The sequence below is a fragment of the Schistocerca serialis genome, chromosome 3 (assembly GCF_023864345.2).
Source record: "Schistocerca serialis cubense isolate TAMUIC-IGC-003099 chromosome 3, iqSchSeri2.2, whole genome shotgun sequence".
NCBI lineage: Eukaryota > Metazoa > Arthropoda > Insecta > Orthoptera > Acrididae > Schistocerca > Schistocerca serialis.
In genome coordinates, this window is record NC_064640.1 from 941,133,367 (window position 1) to 941,156,469 (window position 23,103).

Sequence of the window (23,103 nt, forward strand, 5' to 3'; positions counted from 1 at the left end):
GCTCACGTACCGCTGTATAGTAAAATTCCAATGTTGCCCTTTGCCAGTTCGATCTGTCACGCCCGTAGGCCATCAAGGTCTTTCGGAGTGCAGGTTTGACACATCTTAGCGACCACAGCAACGTGGAAGCATACACGGGCAGGCGCCTGATACATCGACGCCACTTGTCAGTGACTGCTCGCCGACACGCTTCCTCGCCAAGGAGGGAGACGTTCAGCGTCCACGGGCCCCTGCTGCGTCTTGTGAGTTGTCGGGGTAAGGTAACAGTGCAGATGTACGCGAGATGGTCCGTGAAGGCCGTCGGCCAGAGTTCTGCATCACGGGTTGCTGTGCGGAGGGCGCGCGAGACGTATATCCGGTCCAGACGACTGGCAGAATGGCTGGTAAAGTGCGTATATCCACTCTGGGTCCCATGATGTAAGAGCCATGTGTCGTGGAGCGCGAGGTCACGTATCAATGCTTGTAGAGCCGGGCATGGGACGTAATGCGGTATCTGGTCCTCGGGCCGCAGAACACTGTTAAAATCGCCGCCCACTATGTAATGGTCCATATTTCCTTGCAAAAGTGGGGCTACCTCCTCCGAATAGAAGACATGCCTGTCACCACGGTGCGAATTACCGGAGGGAGCGTAGACGTTAATGAGGCGGACTGCGCCAAGTGTGAGTGCGATGCCTCGCCCGTTCGGCAAGTACGTCGCGTCCGTCGCGTCTATGCCATCTCGGAGAAGGATGGCCGTTCCTCCTGCGCAATCACCTAAGGGTAGGCTGTAGGTGGTGTAGCCATATAGGTCTAAACGCAGCTCGGGACGGACCTCCTGGAGAAGGGCAATGTCCTAGTCTGCCGCTCTGATCATGTCGTGTAACATGCGGGTCTTGACAGTGGAGTGGACACCATTTACATTGACTGTTCCCACACGGTATGACTGAGACATATCAAGTGGTGGAGGCAGTGTGCCAGTGCAAGCCCACAGTGATCTCACACACCACACAGCCATCCATCTGCATGCTGTGCATTACTGTGCCGTATGAGTCCCTGACTGGCAGAGCCCTCCGGGCTCAATGTCAGCCATGGGCTCTGGTGGAGATATCGATGTTTGCTGTGCATCATCTGCCTCCATATCGTCTGCCCAATCACCAAGAGACGATTGTGATGTCATTGGTGGCTGGTCGTTTTCACAGGAGCCCACATTTTGGGAGTTGACGCAATGCGCCTCGTTTTCTGGGCCACCAAATTTAGGAGTGTGTTCCTTGTCGTCAGGCACCTTTTGGTGAATGATGCCACTGGAGTCCGTTGCTGTTGTGGACGAGTCAACGAAGTCGATGTCTTCCGCTGGCTTCACAACCCTGTCCTGTTCTTCAACTGACAATCGCCTCTTCTTGTGTCGCTTGAGTGATTTTTGCTTTCGGGTCCGAGATTCGACATCCACTGGAGGGCGGGGCTCGACACAGTCTCGGTCGCTAAGAACCCCTGTGTCCGATTCCGACAGTGACGGTGGCTGGGTGCCCACGACGCTGCGGTGGGCAGAGGCTGTAGGAACCTCTGCACCGTTGGGCTGCGGCGTCGTCGACGGCGCTGACTCTCCAATGGAGCTGGCAGCGGCTTGAGGAGGTAGCAGGTTTTGATCATCCATCACATCATGTCGTGCCGCCTCCACGTATGTTAGCGGGAGAGAGGTCATAGTGGATCGTTGGGGAAGTTCATTGCGGGGCACCTGAACGAGGCGGCGCTGCAGACACTCAGTTCTAAAATGGCCTTCTTGGCCGCAGCCCGAGCAGGTCCTAGGTTGTCCATCATATATAACAATTGCGCGGCAGCCACCAACGAAAACATATGATGGAACGTGCTTCTTAAGTTCTATGCGTACTTGTCGTACCCCGTTAAGGACAGGGTACGTTTCGAATGTGTTCCATTTCTCCTCTGTGTGGCTCAGAACTGTGCCATATAGTCGCAGCGCATCAACGACTAGGTTGGCAGGAACTTCGAACGGTAGTTCAAAGATGCGCACGGTACGCACCCCCAGACCAGCATGGTCAACTCCTACCACGCTCACGTTACCGTCTGCGTGACAGAAGCGAAAGCCGTTTGCAGATCGTTGGAGTAATCTGTCGCAGGCCGCTTCGTCAATCAGTTTGAGGTACACTGTGCTGGTTACAATAGATAGATGAATTCCTATCAGTTCTTGTGGTTCTATGTGCATGATGTCTCGTAGAAACCGTTCAATTTCATGGGCCTTCGGTCTCGTGTACGATGCGTTGAACGTTAGTTTGATTGTAGCTTTTCGATATGAGAACGCCATGTCGGGTCGGTACAGGTACTATACGGCAATACAACGACGCGACCGCGCGCTAGCGGGTAAACAACAACACCTGCGGAGCACTGCCCGGCGCGCCGAGCCCGTCCGCACGGTATCACGGCTGAAAGCCGACTGCCACTAGACCACGGGCACACTCAGTCCGACAACGTCTCGGAAGTAGACAACACTTCCTCCTAACACTTCCGCATCTTACAGTGTTGCCAGATTGTGCAGATAGCCGGACTTTGAGTTGTCAGTGGCGGTCAGTTTTATTGGCCACCTTAAGTGAATGACTCGGACTTAGTTTCTGAGGCGGCCGGCCGGCGGTCAGTTTTATTGTCTAAGACTGTACCTTTGCATTAAATTTTTTATTCAGCTACATCCTGTAGAAACTTGTCACAGTAATGTGTTGGCTTAGCATCTTTCTTCTCCTCCTCTTCCTCTTCTTCGATTCAGCCACAGTAGCAACAGCGGCAACTTCTGCCCCATCGAGCGTAGTGTGACTCAGTGACTGAATAGCAGCTGTTATTTGCAGCGCCTGGGCTGCGGGCCTGCTTGTGTGAACCACCTCTCTCCTCTTGTGAGTGGCTCGCTGCAATGGTTCGCAATCTCCTGTCTAAAAGTGGCAGTTTGCTCGCATCTTTCACATCTTTAAGGTTACGAGAAATGTCCCGGTTTTTCCTGGTTTCAAGGGGCCACAGCGAAAATTACACAACTAAGCGACAGACAGGAAAATATCTAATTGGTGATGAACCGCTGGCTGTTTTCATATTGAAGTGGCTAATTAGCCCAGTCAACAAAGACCTAAAAATGTTGATTAGGGGAAGGAACTGCATAATCGCAAATTTTTGCGCATTGCTGGGAGAGTGTGTTCTGAACAACATACTGTACATCCTGAGTAGTAGTGTGTGAGCGTTGGGGTGGGGCGGGTTCAAATGTCACTCTTTTACGTTTGTCTTGAGTAACTCGAAAACGGCGGCTTTTAAATTACATTAAATTTACTACAAGAAAGATCCGATTCATTTTTTCTCTACGACTGTTTCTGCGTTCAGGTGTTGGAAATATTGCAGACAACGAAAGAAATACACTTTCAAAATTTTAGCTGCTAAGAAGCACTGCAAGTATTTAAAAAAAGCTGAAAATTGCCAAATTCGTAGCGCGCCAGGCGGCGGTAGACATGTCCACCCCTACCGGCGTTGTAGCAACTGCGCATGAGCAACTAGGCACACACGCTCACACACACACAGCCGAGGTCGGTGGTACACGCTACGGTCGCAGGTTCGAATCCTGCCTCGGGCATGTATGTGTGTGATGTCCTTAAGTTAGTTAGGTTTAAGTAGTTCTAAGTTCTAGGGGACTGATGACCTCAGAAGTTGTCCCGTAGTGCTCAGAGCCATTTGAGCCATTTTTTTCGGTGGTACATTTGTAAACAGGAAATACGACACAACCCAATAGTAATTTGTAAAGGACATTTCAGGCTACCGTTCATTGATAGTTTCTCTGACACTACAGTACACAGTTACTATTCTCTCGAATTAGTCACTCAAGTAACATATATTACAAATTATCATTTGCTTTTTGCTGTATTGGTAACTAGTGACAATACAGATAAAGCTGAATTAATATATATTGTGCTTTCGTAAGGCATGCCTGCTAATAATACCGTTTTTCCTTCCAGTTTCACAGTAATGTGGAATCCAACTAACGTTCTCAATTTAGCAATGATGAAATATGAAGAAAGTCGTTTCCAGCCGAAATCACCTACTTCTCCGGAGGACGTACATATGTCTCATTTGTTAGTTGATTTCCTTGTCATTCATTCGAATAATACTGAATTTCGTTTGAAATTGTGGATACGTTACAAGAAATCGGAAAGAACAGGGACGATTCCATGAATTTTGGTTCGGACGACGTCAGTTGTTCCAGCAACGGTTCTGAAGAAGAATACCTACCAAGAAAAAGAAAAAAGACCGTACTGCAACATCTTTCAGCGACAAAGAAAAGGTAGTTCAATGTTCATTAAACGAAGGAGGGAAAAACGCTTGAAGTTACCCAGTGTGCAAAGGCGTTTTCGTTTCGTAAAATCGGAGCATCAACTGTACAAATGGAAGAATAAATTACATGAAGTAAGAAATATGCGCCAAACGGAAACCCAAAACCATCTGAATGAAAAACTGTTAGAAAGTTTTAGAACTGCTCGTGAGGTGCTATCCACCGTTACCGATGAAGATCTACGAGACTGGGTCCTCCGAATTGCATCTGACATGAACATTGCTTATTTCCAGGCTTATCCGACCTGGCTACGCAGGTTCAAGAAATATTACAGAACAGTAAGTTGCAAAATTAACAAGTTTACGTCACCTGAACATGTAGAGCAGCTGCCAGTGATAGATAATGCTATAGAGAAATTCATAGCTGACGTCAAGACGAAACTTGCTGATATCCCCGCAACTGCTGTCTATAACGCTGATCAGTCAGATTTCGAGAAAGAACTGAGAGCACATCGCACTTTATCATTTCAGGGTGAAAAAAAGACAGAGTCGATTGCCCAATCAATGAATGCAATGATACTTTCATATACGATAATGCCAGTGATAAGCATGAGTGGTTTACTATATCCGCAGCTGTATATCTGCCTGCAAGAACCGCAAGGCAAATTAGGACCAAAAATAAATATTGGACTGTTCAGTTGCAAAAATCTTGTAATCAACATATCAAAATCTGGAAAAATGGGAAAGAATAATTTTCAATATTTCGTTCGAAACGTATTCCTACCAGCTGCAGAAACTAATTCTGTTTCACTGACAGTCAAATGTACACTATGTGATCAAAAGTATCCGAACACCACCAAAAACATACGTTTCTCACATTAGGTCCATTGTGCTGCCACCTACTGCCAGGTACTCCATATCAGCGACCTCAGTAGTCATTAGACATTGTGAGAGTGCAGATTTGGGCGCTCCGCGGAACTTACGGACTTCGAAAGTGGTCAGATGATTGGGTGTCACTTGTGTCATACGTCTTACGCGAGATTTCCACAATCCTAAACATCCCTAGGTCCACTGTTTCCGATGTGATAGTGAAGTGGAAACGTGAATGCTCACCGTACATCACAAAAGCGTACACGCCGACCTCGTCTGTTGATTGACAGAGACCGCCGACAGTTGAAGAGGGTCGTAATGTGTAATAGGCAGGCATCTATCCAGACCATCATACAGGAATTCCAAACTGCATCAGGATCCACTGCACTGACAGTTAGGCAGGAGGTGAGAAAACTTGGATTTCACGGTCGAGTGGATGTTCATAAGCCATACATCACGCCGGTAAATGCCAAACGACGCCTCGATTGGTGAAAGGAGCGTAAACATTGGACGATTGAACAGTGGAAAAACGTTTTGCGGAGTGACGAACCATGCTACACAATGTGGCGATCCGATGGCAGGTTGTGGGTATGGCAAATGCCCGATGAACGTCATCTGCCAGCGTTTGTAGTGCCAAAAGTAAAATTCGGAAGCGGTGGTGTTATGGTGTGATCACGTTTTCCATGGAGGGGGCTTGCACCCCTTGTTGTTTTACGTGGCATTGTCACAGCACAGGGCTACCTTGATGTTTTAAGCACCTTCTTGCTTCCCACTGTTGAAGAGCAGTTCAGGGATTGCGATTGCATCTTTCAACACGATCGAGCACGGCCTGTGGCGGAGTGGTTACACGACAATAACATCCCTGTAATGGGCTTGCCTGCACGGAGTCCTGACCTGAATCCCATAGAACACCTTTGGGATGTTTTGGAACGCCGACTTCGTGCCAGGCCTCACCGACCGACATCGATCCCTCTCCTCAGTGCAGCACTCCGTGATGAATGGGCTGCCATTCCCCAAGAAACCTTCCAGCACCTTACTGAACGTATGCCCGCGAGAGTGGAAGCTGTTATTAAGACTAAGAGCGGGCCAACATCTTATGGAGGTCGCCACGAACTTGTAAGTCATTTTCAGCCAGGTGTCATGATACTTTTGATCACATAGTGTAAAGCATTCAAACATTGTTTTAAGGAATGGCCTGCAAGAATTGTTATAAAATGTAGTACTGCAAGACACATTTCATTTCAACAAATTACAAGTCCTCATTGATGGAAGTCGTCAGCGATTTCAAACACTGCCATGGTTTTATTTTCTGTGCTAACCACTTTTATTAGAATTACATGTGAAAAAATTTAATTGTCGATACGAAGTTATTGAAAAAAATGTTTCTATGGCTTAAGCCAGGTTTTTACCGACGCAAACAAGCTAACAAGCACGAGTAAAAGAGAATTCCGTCTGATGTACCCGAAATGCCTCTTGCAGGCCTCCCAACTGAACGGCACTGCAGCTACTTAAGTGTCCCTAACCTTCCCCAGTTACCTAACCGGAAAATGGAGACCTGCAGTTTAACGTGGAATTCGAAACGCTTGTACATCGTGGCCACTCCAACATCTGTGAGAAGTGAATGCTCGGTTAAAAATAATAGTGAAAAAGTTGTAGTCTGAATGGGTTTTTATCCTGTGCTCTCTGGATCACAAAGCGCGCTCCTTTCCACTAGACCATTGTTGTTAAAAAAATGACTATTAGACCTGACACGCTTAGTGGAAACGCTAGCTGTGTCACCTCTTGAGATGATGTTCGACGTCGGTAATTAGTGTTCTGTTTATAAATTTCCCCTCAATGGTAATGAGAAGCCAGGGAAAAATGGCTGCCGACGTACAAGGAAAATTTTGGACCAGTGCTAAAGAGAGATGGAGACGCAATTCCGTGTAAAGTGCACGATCTCCACGCGTGCCACGCTTCCTTACAAGTTGAGATACTTAAATCGTTACTTCCTTGCGCCATTTTGGATACTCCGCCAAGAACAGTGCGCTCACCATGCAAAATAATCCTCAATGAATAGCAAAGTTTCGCATTGTGGCTCTAACAAGATAGAGTTGTATCCTGTATGCCGAATATTAGCTCCAAAAACTAAAAACTAATCACAGCGTTCATAGGCACTGATAGCTTCCTCGTGTTCTCTCCCTTTCTCTCTAATATAAACGATTCAACCTAGTGAATTTTCAGCAAATGCTCATTCGAACGTGTTCACTTCCATTCGCTCCATTGTAAACCAGGCTTTAAGTGCTTAAATTTGGTGTCTGTGAACTACGAATAATTCCGCTACGTGGCGCTGCGTGAGTGATTCGCAGAGTCGCGCGCTAGGAGGGCAGGGCTGTACAAACCGCTGTTATAAGCTGACTTACGCTGCCTGTTGGCAGTTAAAATTTTGGCAGTGCATTTCTCTCGTTAACTTCTTCCTGTATAAATAATTTCAGGATAGGATTCGACATGTCTTATTGGTCCATTCCCTTGTGAGTACTTACTTGCAGTTGTTATGTGAGTTATTATATGAAATACGTTCTTAAAAACAATGGCTCTGAAGTGTACAATTTGTAGTGTTGGTGGGAAACGCACTGGAAAGTGCGACACCCTCCTGCAATCTATCGTTTATAGAGTACTGTAAAGCAATGTTATTGTGTTTTAGCCACTTGGTGGTCAGTTAATTAATAACCAGAAAGTAACTTCACTTCTCTTGTCTTTAATTGTGTTAGTGGCAGTCTGCATAAATTTCTTTCGTTCAAGATTTACTCTCACTTGTAAGGCGGGCTGCACTGAGTGGAACCGCTTGACACACATCTACAGTGTATCTTCCAACGTGGGTGTGAACATGTCTGATGAAATGGGTCTGCTTGTGGTCTGGTGTAAAGCAGTAAACTCGGATAATGAACTGCTTGGCTGTATCGAAATATATGAAGTTCCACAACATCTATGTAACCTACTTCCGTTGCATGAATATGCTATTTAACCCTCTGGGCTTTCAGATGTTGGGGAAGATGAGGTTTGATACCCAGTATGATGCGAATAAGTCCTCCATCCAGTTTGAGTGGAGAAATGAAACTGGTATTGTTATTGTTGTGGTCTTCAGTCCAGAAACTTATTTGATGCAGCTCTCCATGCTTCTCTATCCTGCGAAAAGTTCTTCATCTCCAAGTATCTACTGCAACCTACATCCTTCTGAATCTGCTTACTATATTCATCTCTTGGTCTCCCTCTACACTTTTTATCCTCCACGCTGCCCTCCAATACTAAACTGGTGATCCGTTGATGCCTTAGAACATGTCCTACCAACCGATCCCTTCCTCAAGTGAAGTTGTGCCACACATTCCTCCCCTCCCCAATTCTATTCGGTACGCAGTCATTTGTTATGTGATCTACCCGTCTAATCTTCAGCATTTTTCTGTAGCACCACGTTTCGAAAGCTTCTATTCTCTTCTTGTCTAAACTATTTATCGTCCGTGTTTCACTTCCATACATGGCTACACTCCATATAAATACTTTCAGAAAAGACTTCTTGACACTTAATTCTATACTCAATGTTAACAAACTTCTTGTCTTCAGAAACGCTTTCCTTAGCATTGCCAGTAATATCCTTTCTACTCCGAGCATCAGCAGTTATTTTGCTCCCGAAATAGCAAAACTCATCTACTACTTTAAGTGTCTTATTTCCTAACCTAATTCCCTCAGTATCACTATATTCCGTTATCCTCGTTTTGCTTTTTTGTTCATCTTGTATCCTTTCAAGACACTGTCCATTCTGTTCAACTGCTCTTCCAGGTCCTTTGCTGTCTCTGACAGAATTACAATGTCATCGGCAAACGTCAAAGTTTTAATTTCTTCTCCCTGACCCCAACCACTGCTTCCCCTTCATGCCCCTCAACTCTTATAACTGCCTTCTGTAAATAGCTTTTCGTTCCCTGTATTTGGCCCTGCCACCTTCAGAATTTGAAAGAGAGTATTCCAGTAAACATTGTCAAAAGCTTTCTCTGAGTCTACAACTGCTAAAAACGTAGGTTTGCCTTCCCTTAACCTAGCTTCTAAGATAAGGCATAGGATCAGTATCGCCTCACGTGTTCCAACATTTCTACGGAATCCAAAATGATTTTCGCCGAGGTCGGCTTCTACCAATTTTTCCATTCGTCTCTAAGGAATTCGTGTTAGTATTCTGCAGCTGCGACTTATTAAACTGATAGTTCGGTAATTTTCACACCTGTCAACAAGTGCTTTGGCTCTGAGCACTATGGGACTTAACTTCTGAGGTCATCAGTCCCCTAGAACTTAGAACTACTTAAACCTAACTAACCCAAGGACATCACACAAATCCGGTGCCCGAGGCAGGATTCGAACCTGCGACCGTAGCGCGGTTCCAGACTGTAGCGCCCAGAACCGCTCGGCCACTCCGGCCGGCAACAACTGCTTTCTTTGGGATTGAAATTGTTATATTCTTCTTAAAGTCTGATACGCCTCATACATTGGTAGAGTTTTGTCATGCCGACCACTGTGGCCGAGCGGTTCTAGGTGCTCCAGTCCAGAACGGGGCTGCTGCTACGGTCGCAGGTTCGAATCCTGCCTCGGGCATGGCTGTGTGTTATGTCCTTAGGTTAGTTAGGTTTAAGTAGTGCTAAGTCTAGGGGACTGATGACCTCAGATGTTAAGTCCCAGAGTGCTTAGAACCATTTGAAGTTTTGTCATGGCTGGCTCTCCTAAGGCTATCAGTAGTTCTAATGGAATATTGTCTACTCCCGGGTCCCCGTTTCGACTTAGATCTTTCAGTGCTCTGTCAAACTCTTCACGCAGTACCATATCTCCCATTTCATCTTCACCTATGTCCTCTTCCATCTCCATAATATTGCTCTCACGTACATCGCCCTTGTATAGAGCCTCTATATACTCCTTCCACCTTTCTGATTTCTCTTCTTTGCTTAGAACTGGTTTTCCATCTGAGCTCTTGATATTCATAAGAGCGGTTCTCTTCTCACCAAAGGTCTCTTTAGTTTTCCAGTAGGCAGTATCTATCTTACCCCTAGTGATATATGCCTCTGCATCCTTACATTTATCCTCTAGCCTTCCCTGCATAGTGATTTTGCACTTCCTGTCGATCTCAGTTTTGGGAAGTTGGTATTCCTATTTGCCTGTTTCATTTACTGCGTTATTATATTTTCTCCTTTCATCAATTAAATTCAATATTTCTTCTGTTACCCAAGGATTTCTACTAGCCCTCGTCTTTTTACCTATTTGATCCTCTGCTGCCTTCACTATGTCATCTCTCAAAGCTATCCATTCTTCTTCTACTGCATTTCTTTCCCCCTTTCTTGTCAATCGTTCCCTAATGCTCTCTCTGAAACTCTCTACAACCTCTGGTTCCTTCAGTTTATCCAGGTCCCATCTCCCTAATTTCCTACCTTTTTGCAGTTTCTTCAGTTTTAATCTACAGTTCATAACCAATAAATTTTGGCCAGAGTCCACATCTTCCCCTGGAAAATGTCTTACAGTTTAAAAGCTGGTTCCTAAATCTCTGTCTTACCATTATATACACTATCTGAAACCTTCCAGTATCTCCAGGCCTCTTCCAAGTATACAAAACCAAGTGCTAGCTACGATTAAGTTATGTTCTATACAAAATTCTACCAGGCGGCTTCCTCTTTCATTTCTTATACCTATTTCATATTCACCTACTACTTTTCCTTCTCTTCTTCTTCCTAATATCGAATTCCAGTTCCCAATGACTATTAAATTTTCGTCTCGCTTCACTATTTGAGTAATTTATTGTATCTCATCATACATTTCTTCAATCTTTTCGTCATCTGCGGAGCTAGTTGGCATATATACTGGTATTACTGTGATATGCGTGGGCTTCGTGTCTATCTTGGCTACAATAATGTGTTCACTCTGCTTACCCGCGCTCCTATTTTTTTACTCATTATTAGACATACTCCTGCATTGCCCCTATTTGATTTTGTATTTATAAACCTGTATTCACCTGACCAGAAGTCTTCTTCCTCCTGCCACCGAACTTCCGTAATTCACACTATATCTAACTTTAATCTATCCATTTCCCTTTTTAAATTTTCTGATCTAACAGTACGATTAAGGGATCTGACATTCCACGCTCCGATCCATAGAACGTCAGTTTTGTTTCTCCTGATATCGACGTCCTCCTGAGTAGTCCTCTCCCGGGAATCCGAATGGGAGACTATTTTGCCTCCAGAATATTTTGCCCAAGAGGACGCCATCATTTAACCATACAGTAAAGCTGCGTGCCCTCGGGAAAAATTACGGCTGTACTTTCCCCTTGCTTTTAGCCGTTCGCTGTACCAGCACAGCAAGGCCCTTTTGGTTAATGTTACGAGGCCAGATCAGTCAATCATGTCCCTGCAACTACTGAAAAGGCTTCTGCCCCTCTTCAGGAACCACACGTTTGTTTGGCCTCTCAACAGATACCCCTCCGTTGTGGTTGCACCTACGGTACGGCTATCTGTATCGCTGAGACTCCCAAGCCTCCCCACCAACGGCAAGGTGAAACTAACGTTATCGAACACATATTGACAGCATCTTTCACTTTGGAGAGGCTCTTCAGTGTGGTACGCAGTTGAAAACTCGAGCTATAGAATATGCGTTACCTGTGTTTTCGTTGGTAGTAACATCTGCATTAAATAAAGTTTGAGCGCATTTTGTGCAAAATAAACACTCTCCGGCCACGTCTGCACACTGCGTCGCCTATGATTCAGAAGGCACGCTGAGGAGTGCCCATATGACTTCGTGAAACACCCTGCAGTTTCTTCTTGTGTTGTTGTGGAGTGGACAGAGTGACGAATCAGCTCATCGACCTTCAGTTTGCAAACATATGAAGAAATGAAGCACATTAACACAACTGGCGACCTAATTTCCCTCGTGCTTCCACCCTCCACGTATCCCCCCTCGACCATGATACACCCTTCCCACCCCCCTTCCCCAACGACCACAATTTTGCCCTTAATACGGCTTTTCTGCACTGAGATGCTGTAGACACATTTAACATATCTTTCAACACATTTCATACCATTATAACAATATTTTTAATAATCTGCGATTTTTTCATCTCCTGAAGGCGGAAATTATTAGTCCTAGTGAAAAGTACCTACAACAAATATATGACGCTCCTTAGACAAATATAGCCTATGTTTATCTGTTAAAATGGGCTCGATAAGCAGCCTGGGCTATCAGTAATCGGAATCTAACCTGCATAAAACTTTGTGCGTGTTGTATGAGTGTCAGTTTCACTATCGTTTAAGCCCTCAACAGATCGTTCCATGAAAAACTCAAAACAAACATTTGGATAAGCTATCTGGGTGGATATTTAAAGTTGAATATACAAATGATACAGAATCTGGCTTGTACAACAGAATTTACTGCATTAGGGTACACAACATGTTGTGATGTGTCAGTGTCTCTGTTTTGGTTCTAAGTTTTGCACTCACCCCTGTTTAGATGGCTGCCAGCAATTCGCAGCAGCATGCAGTAGCAGCGGCTAAAGATTATTGTTACTAAGTTCAAAAAATGGTTCAAATGGCTCTGAGCACTATGCGACTTAACTTCTGAGGTCATCAGTCGCCTAGAACTTAGAACTAATTAAACCTAACTAACCTAAGGACATCACACACATCCATGCCCGAGGCAGGATTCGAACCTGCGACCGTAGCGGTCGCTCGGCTCCAGACTGTAGCGCCTAGAACCGCACGGCCACTTCGGCCGGCATATTGTTACTAAGAATCAATTCAATAAAAAGGAGTTTGCTTGGGTCCTGTTAACTACTGAATAACTTGTAAGAAGGCATTTAATCAATTACGTCTATTTAAAAACTTCAGAAATCATCATGACAAATAATAGTTTGACAAGTATTAATAATGCCGAAATTCTTGACAATGACGCAAGTATCAATAGTGGCTCAGTGCCAGATTAACAAATTATTTCAGTATCAAAGATGCATTAACATTTAATAACCACAGCATATTTATAAATGGGATGTGGAATATAATTATCCTCATTTGGAGGATAAGGAGGCTTCTTTAACTGACAAGCAAAACATGGGACCATTGCAAACTCAGACCAACAAACACGAGCCTAAGGTTGCGAATTTTGCCTTGAATTCCATCTTCAAGCGTAGTTAAGCCATCTAAATCTCTCCTACCATATAAATGAAATCAGGCCTTGAGTGTGGTAAGATCTGCCATCACCGACGTGAAGGCAGCGTGACACGTCTTCTGTCTCCGAACTCTCGACGAACACTACTTCCTGGTCTCACAACCATTCTTAGAATCGCGCTCCAATGTTTCGTCTTCACATTGTTACCATCGATATCTGAGTGCTTATTTATTTACAATGTTACACACTGCAAAGAATAGCCGTAAGTTGCCTATATTGTTTTCGATACTCAATGTAATATTTAATCAGTGTAACGGAGAGTTCTGACACACTCCTTACATAGCCTCCCTATCGCTTGTTTAAGAATTTGAGTGGGACTTACGTACAGATAGGACAAAAGGAGCTAAAAATTCTTAATTATGAAACACATATGTATATATAAACATATAGGTTAGACAGTAACCTACACTGTGTACACTAGCTACCAGCTTGTGCTGATATCTGAGCAGTTTTCAGTAAAAAAAAAGGACTTGTGTTTTTAGGGCCCCGTACCTCAGTCGGTAAAAACGGAAACCTTATAAGACCTCTTATTTGTCCGTCCGTCTGTCTGTCTGTCTTTCCACCCGACAGTCAGAACCCCTTTTTCTAAGGAATGTGTAAACATCTCAAGTTCAAATTTACATCACCTATTAAGGTCTACGGTCCCTTGCCTGTGTAACAATTTGAAGCTTCTTGGTCAATGCAGTCAAAATAGACGGACATTCATGTCACACATTGTCACACACACAAACTCACTCACTAAAACTTATAGAGTATTTTCTGTTAACCTGGAACCATGAAACTTGGGAAGAAAGGTACAACTGAGGAAAAAAATCCGAAAATTGTTAATTTCTAATTATATCACACGAAAAAATTTTTTGTCATTTGTTATATGACTCTGTCCGTCGGTCTGTTAAAACCCCTTTGTCCCACGAATGGGTAGATCTCAAGTTGAAGTTTATGTCACATACTAAGGACCAGAGTCTCGTGGCATTTTGATAAATGTAAGTTTCTAAGCCAATGCTATCAAAAGATATGGCCATTTTGTCACCTATTCTGATAGTCTAAAACTCACTCATCAAAATATGTAAATATTTAGCCTAGAATCATGAAATTTGGGAAGACTCAAACCTTCACAGCAAAAGTAAAGAAAAAAATCAGAGAGCTGTTAATTCTTATTTATCTCCCACGAAAATAATTTTTCTGTCCTTTTTAAGCCGACTGTCTTTTCTTCCGTCTGTGAAAACACCTTCTTCTCAGGATCGGAGAGAGGTATCTTGTTGAAATGCATGCCACATAATAAAGCCTACAGTCCCTTGGAGGTTTAATAAATGTAAGCTTTTAAATCAATGGAATCTAGAGATACGTTCATTTTTGTCACATATCTTTATACTCGCAGTCACGCCTCACAACCCATACGGTAATTCCCGTTAACCTGGAATCGTGAAATTTGGCAATAGGCAAGGTTTCACTGTACAAGTAAAGCAATAATCAGAAAATTGTTATTTTGTGACCATATAACAAAAAATATTTCTTTTGTCATTTGTTATCCAACTTCTAACTGAAAATTAAGACATTCTCCAAAGACTTGGAATTCCTGGAATTGATACCTTGCCATTATCAGTGTCTATAAGAGGCAAAAATTGTCCAGAATCTCGATTCTTAGGATGGATGAACTGTCGACATATATAATCAAGTTTGTATGGAGCCCTCAGAACGTGGCCAATTTTGTAAATAAACATTTTGATTTGAAACTATACACTATTGTACTGCCTAGTTTAATTTGTAATATTGACTCCACCTAGTTACATTAAATTTATACTGAAGTTAGCAAGATATGAAAATAAACTTGATAAATGTTAATTTAAAGAACAAACTGTTTTGCATCCATTCGCTGTCGACTCATAAGGCATTATTTTTCTAGGCAAACGCTTTATTTCGAATCCGACCGAGAGCTCAAGTTCCACACCCAGGCTGTAAAATGAATTTATAATTATTATTTTTTCAACAGGAGGTGAATAAAATGTCACAAATGAGGCCTCGAGTCAGGGATTGTAGGAGACTTATGGTCGCGGCAAAACTTTAGGTATCCGAGACTTCATCTTGCTGCATTCATGACTTCTCCTATATGAGAATTCACACCACTTGAAACGTCCCCTTAGAAAAATTATAAATGACTGTGCTTAAACTGTCACACAATATTTTTAGCGCAACGCAATCTGACTTTTAATAATCCCTACAAAAGAATGGCCCTGACTAACATTAACCTATACCTTTCACAAATCACTTACCTCACAAAAATCTTCGTTACTCAAACTACTGCAATACAGCGAGCTCCAATACTGCCAGCTAAATAAAAGATTCTAACTACTGAAGGCACTAACTACTGACAGGCATAGTTACTAAATGAAAGATTTTGATAAAGAATAAACAATGTATTTACCTTAACAGTGTTCAAAAGTCATAATATATATCAGTTCATGACATCCAGACTTGCAAATTTACTGTCTCTGATGGATACACGTCCAGATCATCCGCTATCAAAACTCCGCCATCTCTCTCCCCACATCCACCACTGCTGGCGGCTCACCTCCAACTGCGCAACACTACGCGCTGTTAACAGCCAACTGCCCAACACTACAATAGCCAACAACAATGCAAACCAGCCACAGACTGCACACAGCACAGCCAGTGATTTTCATACAGAGCGCTACGTGGCGTTACCAATAAAAAAACCTATATAGCCTACTAACACACTTAAGCCAACGCGTCGGTTGGAGACGTACACTCGCATTGTACCGTGAGCAGGGACGATACACCTGGGAAGTGTTGCCGTGCATAGGACCGCGTGCGAGATTGGAGAATTACGTCAGCACATTCGGCAGGCGTACAGTGACTCCGAGATCGTCTTTTAAGTACTACGCACATGTCAAACGTTTTCCATTATAATAGCTGGTTTTAACGATACGTAGAAAAAAATAATTTAAGATACTTATACGGCCACAAAAAGGCGCTATGGAAGCTCCACTCCGACTTCTGTGGTAAACAGTAGAGTCCGTGTCCGTGGAAAAGATACTCGCGTTGTCGTCGTCCACTGAATTTGAGTCAAGGAGTGTCGCGCTTGCCCACACAATTAACGCCCCCCGACGGCCCTGTTAGTCCGCGTCGATTGTGCACACTGGCTACAGTGCGCTACCGCGGTGCGGCGGTGCCGCCCGCAACCGCATACCTTCCGCAGCGGCCGGCAAGGCCTTCATTATCTAACACTCCGATAAATTATTCAGGCAATCCGCATAATTGACGGCCAGGCGGGCGCCTCAACTGCATTAACCAGCGCTGCGGGCCGCAGGCTAATCCCCTCGCAGCTCCCGAAACAAGGACCCTCTCCTACTCGCATGTGCTGGGCCTCAGGTAGCTGATCACACAACACTCGCATGTACGGTTCCGTTCTCCGTCACGAAATGTGGCTCTCTTAAAAAACGTGGGGATACTGAGCTTCTACCACAGAAGCATAATTCACCGCAACAAGCTTTTGTAATTGCGATGTTAACGACTATCGTATGCCGAACTTTGTGAGCCGAGAGAGAATGCCGTACTGCTTCCTTTGTAGGATCCTAATCAGCGTGATTAGTCGGTGGCTTTCTCCGACCACTTATTGTCAAGTATGCATCTGTACCACACGGATGGCTCTCTCCAGTGTTTTTGTAATTTACCGAAGTTTTCACGTTTAGAGAGTGAATTGTTCCAGCCAATAACCCACTAAAGTGCGCGTCATTTATGTTGGCGGCCGAGTTTAGGTTCGTTCTGCGCATCTGACGTCACAAAACACAGTCAGCCAATGAACAGAGAACGACGTTGCCACATCTCGACTGCAGTGCAGAGCATGGACGAGTGTCTTCAGTTTTAGAAACGTTCAGTCGTAAAGAAAGTAATAGAACAAAAGCAATGTCTTGATAGCAGACATTCTTTTATAGAAAGTTTGGAAAAAGCATTCTTTATACCAATTGCTTCATATTCTATTAATTAATTAAACCAAACAAGCAATAAGACTCCTAAATCAGGCGATAGCAAAGAACCGCTTTTTCGCAATAATTGTTTATTTCCTATTATATTTCAACGAAGCATGAGTAATTCATAGTCATACCAACAGTGTTTGTCAGTATTTTGCTTCACGTGTTATACTCCTCATGGCGTCATGTACTCAGACGAGGTGCGTTAGCGTAACAGTTAAGGTGTTGGGCTGCTACGCGAAAGGTTGTGAGTTCAAACGTTATGCGGTGCTTAATACTTTCATTATTTAAAAACAATATCGAAGTGCCTTACTTCACGAATTATATTTGTTTGAATGCAATTTTTTGAAATTTCTAGTGCTTTGTCTCATCATTAACCCTTTCGCTGCTGCAGACACGTGCTCCCCGCATTCTGCACTGTGCACGATTTTGTCATCACTGCACTGCTCGCCTGTGCAGACACATGGTGTTCCCACTGCTTTGACACACTTATCATTCGATTTCACAAAAACTATTTGGCCCAGAAATTTGATTTTTACACGTCTTCTTGACTGATACCTTCCCCCCATAAATGACTTAATTCTGTTTCGATGTTCAACGCAGTTATTATGCAACATTAAATGTAGTAAACCATTGCACGAAATTTTGAAGAGTTTGCAGAGGTAGAACTCCATAGAGTATACTTTCCGTATGGTCGATTTCAGTTGCCACAATGTTGAGAATGAAATGTGGACAAGATACCCAAATTTCATATAAAATTTACTGTATAACAATATCTCATTTAATTTAAGTACAACATAGGTGTCGTACGTAATATTGAGAAATATTCCGTCTTTCGTAACTGTAATAAAAGTATTATTTACACCGGACGCGATTGGCTTCATTTTAAAGCACTTCAATTAAGGAAAGGTATGGCACATACACAATGGTACTCATGTTCTCTTTCTCGTTTTTGTTCCACAGTCGCAGTTTTACCAATGGTACTGAAATATATTCCTCTTCTGCAACTGTAATAAGGGACTTATTTAGACCAGACCCGTTTCTCTCTTTTGAAGCATCTTCAGTGGACAGTATTTTGTCTCCTCCATTGCCAAGTCACCTTTCGTAGTTTTGTGCTGCGGTAACACAATATTCAACGTTTGTGTTGGCAGATCAGTGTTTTAGCAAATAAATTATGTTTGTGTGTGCCACACACAAAAATTATATTTGACATAGCTCAGAGCACTTCACTGATAGACGGTATATTCAAGTCCTAATGTTTTTGTAAGTCCACAGTTTTGTTTAATGTATTTTGTCTACTTCCTTTTGATTGATTGAAGTCCTTTAAAATAAAGCCAAACGTGCTCAGTGTAAATAAAACTTTTGTTACAGTCGCGAAAGACGGAATATTTCTCAATATTAAATACGACCCCTATGTGGTACGTAAATGAGCTATTGTTATACAGTAAATTTTATATGAAATTTAGGTATCTTGTCCACATTTCATTCTCAACATTGTGGCAACTAAAATCGACCATACGGAAAGTATACTCTATGGACTTTTACCTCTGCAAACTCTTCAAAATTTCGTGCAATGGTTTACTATATTTAATGCTGCATAATAACTGCGTTGAACATCGAAACAAAATTAGGTCATTTATGGGGGGAAGGTATCAGTCAAGAAGACGTGTAAAAATCAAATTTTGGGCCAAATAGTTTTTGTGGAATCGATTGATAACAGTGTCAAAGCAGTCGGAACTCGATGTGTCTGCACAGGCGAGCAGTGCAGTGGCAAAATCGCGCACAGCGCGGAATACAGGGAGCACGTCTTCGTAGCAGCGAAAGGGTTAATGCGGCCGTGGTGGCTTTACTTCATGAACTGCGCGCTCCCCCCTACACGTAAGCTTGCGAACTATGCTATACTATGGCGCTGCTTCTATTGGCGCGTGCGTCGTGTGCAACTGGCAACGCAGCAATCTCGCGCGTCTGGGCGGGCATGCGCAAGCCGCCAAGATAAAAGAATTGAACTATAGTATCGAATTTGTAGTATGGTAGCTCGAAGTTACACCTCCGGGCATTAAACTGCAACACCAGGGATGATAATAAACAAACAAGTTTTACTTATTGAGTGTATGCAGTACGTCAGTAAGAAATATGATTAAATTTGTGGATGATTTCTGGGAATACAGGGTGTGAAATTTAGTAAATACAGCTGCCTCTTCTGTCAACAACAACGGCTCTAATCTGCCCGTTATTGAAAAAAAATGGCTCTCAGCACTATGGGACTTAACTTCTGAGGTCATCAGTCCCCTAGAACTTAGAACTACTTAAACCTAACTAACCTAAGGACATCACATACATCCATGACCGAGGCAGGATTCGAACCTGCGACCGCAGCGTGGCCGTTCGTCGGTTCGAAAGGAGATGAATGATAGTGACGGATACGCTGCTTTAACTCTGTGCCAGAACTGATGATTCCTACTGGCGGCCGATTGGTGGCATTCCACTCTCTCGCCAAATCTAGCCATATGTTTTCTTGGGCACATCTGAAAAACTTGTTGGCAACAGTGGAAAACCCTGTACACTGACGTAGGTCAAGAAGGCATGGAAAACGGGCGATGTTGCATTATCTTGCTGAAAGACATCATCACGAAGACCTCGAAGACAGGGCACAGATACCGCTCCCAGCAGGTCAGAAATTTAACGGTTGTGGTCCACATTATCGATTAAGCAAACCAGAAGTGCTCATGTTGTGTACTTAGGCGCACCTTGTACCATCACGCTAAATGTCGGGCCGAATGATGATGATGAATACAATCTAGCGACGTTCGTTCTTCACGGAGCCTCCACACATGGATGTGTCCATCGTGATCGTGTACGCAGAACGGAGAGGGAGTCGTCTGAAAAGACAACGTGGTTCCACTCCTCCGTCCAGTGGTTCTGAATGAGAAACCAGCAGCGTAATCGTCTGATATACAAAGAAAATAAATCGAGCAACTCCTACGTAATTCGTTTGGTTGGACGGAAACTTTAATCTTTCTATAAACGTAAAACAAACACTTCATGCCGGTTTGGTGTTTTTTTTTCCATGAAGTCTACATGATGCTGCAATGCACCATGTGACAATCGGATTACCAAGAACGGAGTATCCTCTGATAAAGAATAAAAGTATGCTATTCCAGCGTCACATTTCCTCACTCCTTAGGACACTGAGGTCGAAATATTCATGCATATCACAGTACATGTCCTGCCAAACCTACATATATTTGCCTCAGTACTCTGTAAACAGCCTAACGTTTTATTAATCTTTTAATTCATGGAGCTTCCGCATAGGTATTTAAATTCTAATAATTGTCCTCGCGAAGAGGACTATTTTAGTCGGCAAAGTGTATTGATTGACTAACTTTCATTGACAACAGGAGAGATCAAGTGAACGAAGCAGCTACATGGCGATTTAAAGCAAGTTTACCCCCTGGTAGCTTTTCTGGAAATCCTGGACGGAGTGATAAAAGGCCGAGAAAATGACGCTACGTACCTCATCATACAGGACTACCGCCCTGGGAATGACGAGTCCATTTTGCTTCCTTTTCCCTTTAATTATCGTATGATAGTCTTTGAAAATGATGTATTGCTTTGGTAGTAAAAGTTCGCCTCTACTAGGAGCGAATTTTGGACACGTTAGTAAATGCGTCACCGAGGACCATTGGGAACTATTTGTTTGCAGCAGGACCAAGGTCACGTGTGCCTCTCGCCAGGCTAACACTCCCTTTTATTCTTGTGTCAGAAACATAAATAGGTGCACGTTTTACATGTCGTATAGTCTTTCACCAAACTTTGACCACTTCCATTCCATTTTCTACCATTTACTGGAGATCTTCTGAAATACAGGATGCTAGACACAGTCGACAATGAAGCATGTGTTGGACAGTCTGGACTTCTCCATAATCATACTTAATGTTGTTTTCTGTACTGGAGCCCCATCATATCAGATTAAACCTTGATCTGTCCACTCCTGATCTCAGCCTATTCGAGGATTTCTACGTGTAATCTCCCCCTCCTTCGTAATTCCAGTTATTGTCTTATTTGAGAGGAGAGCAGATCACAATAAACCTTCCAGTTTCCTTAGCTTTTCCTGTAGAGTTTGCTCCAGTTCCTCTTGTCTAGGGGTCTGATTCTTGAAGCTGAAATTCTATCTAAGCAAATCTGAAGATTTTTGTTGCAGAATTTTTGTTGTTACTTTTATATATTTTTTCACATTTTAGTATGTCTTACAATCTTTTTAATTTTCACATTAACAAAGTCGAAATTACATTGTTCGCCGAAAATACAAAGATAAGTCTGAACACATTATAGGCACGATTACTACTACTTCACTCAGCGGAAATAACAATATTCCAAAAGGCTAACAATTTTTCTTGACAAATGAATTTCGTTTAGTTTCGTTTATTATTTTATAAATGAATCCTGAAATAAACATAATAAACAATACTAGACTGCGTAGTTAATGATAGAAATTTTAAGTGTCCCAAATAATAAGTTATTTGAAATGTTTCTGAAAAAAATAATTTAAATTGTAACATCGAAAATAAAGTAATTCCTTATAATAAATTTTAGCTTCAAATGAAACATACTGTGTATAAAATTATATGAAAGTTTTCAGAAAAGCAGCTGTGATAATACTGACCTGTCCAAAATTCGAAAAATAATACTGCTGTCGACAACTACTGTTGAGGAAATGTAATGCTGGAAGAGGATGTCCCGTTACACAGGTCATCCATTCCTCGTCATTTCCTAGAGGCAGAGTTTAAGAAACACTTTTCCAACCAGAGGGGTGGGGGAGGGGGAGGGGGAGTCTTATCCCTGACGTTTTCAGCAGTGGTGGTAAGTACCTTTGGTGTTCTAAGGAGACTCTTCTTTGACTTCAGTCGCAGTGAATGCAGTTTATAGCTATACAGGGGATGGGTTTGTTCTTGTTCCGTTTTCTTTCTATCCTTATTTGGCGCAATTTCTCTTCGAATGGCACGTGGTGCTATTCCTGCAAGGTACACTCTTACTTATGCGACGTTTTGGCATCCTTTATCGTGATATGTGTACTTCCTTTGGTGTGAATTTGGTATCATATACCACAACAATGAGGAACTACATGTCATCAGTTGTCAATAAAATGTCCTTGTCATTGACCTTGTAGTATTTTTCTCCGACAATGTGTAACCATAGTGGTGTGGTCATTTGCATTAGGGTACTGTATTTTGTCGTCATCACCACCATCTTCTGTACGTATTAGGCTTGTGACGCGTATTTATAAAGACGTGTCTAAGCCTTTCAACCAGATTTTGAGTCTCCCTATGTTCCTTTCTCCTGATGCATTTCTAGTACTTTTGGTAGTTCGTCATAATCCATCCTACTGATGTGCTCTTCCCATTTCCCTTTGTGTTCTTCTATTGTTCGTTAAGAGATATTAACGCTAGTACCGCTCTAAACAATAAAATAATTTCTTGTGGCTCAGTGGCCTGGTGTAAGCCTTTAAGGTGGACGCCACTTGGGCGGCTAGTGTGTTCATAACCTGCCCCAACAGGGAAAAATTTTGCTCTTACTTCTGTATTTTGCTATCGGTCATATCTTGTGTATCCTGCTACATGTCTGAGTAATCTAATTTCCGCACTTTGGATTCTTAGTGTATCTTTTTTGTTGTTCTTGTCTCCACGGGATATATTGCATCATATGTATTTAAGACTGATTACTGGCTGTACCGTTTTCCCATAAT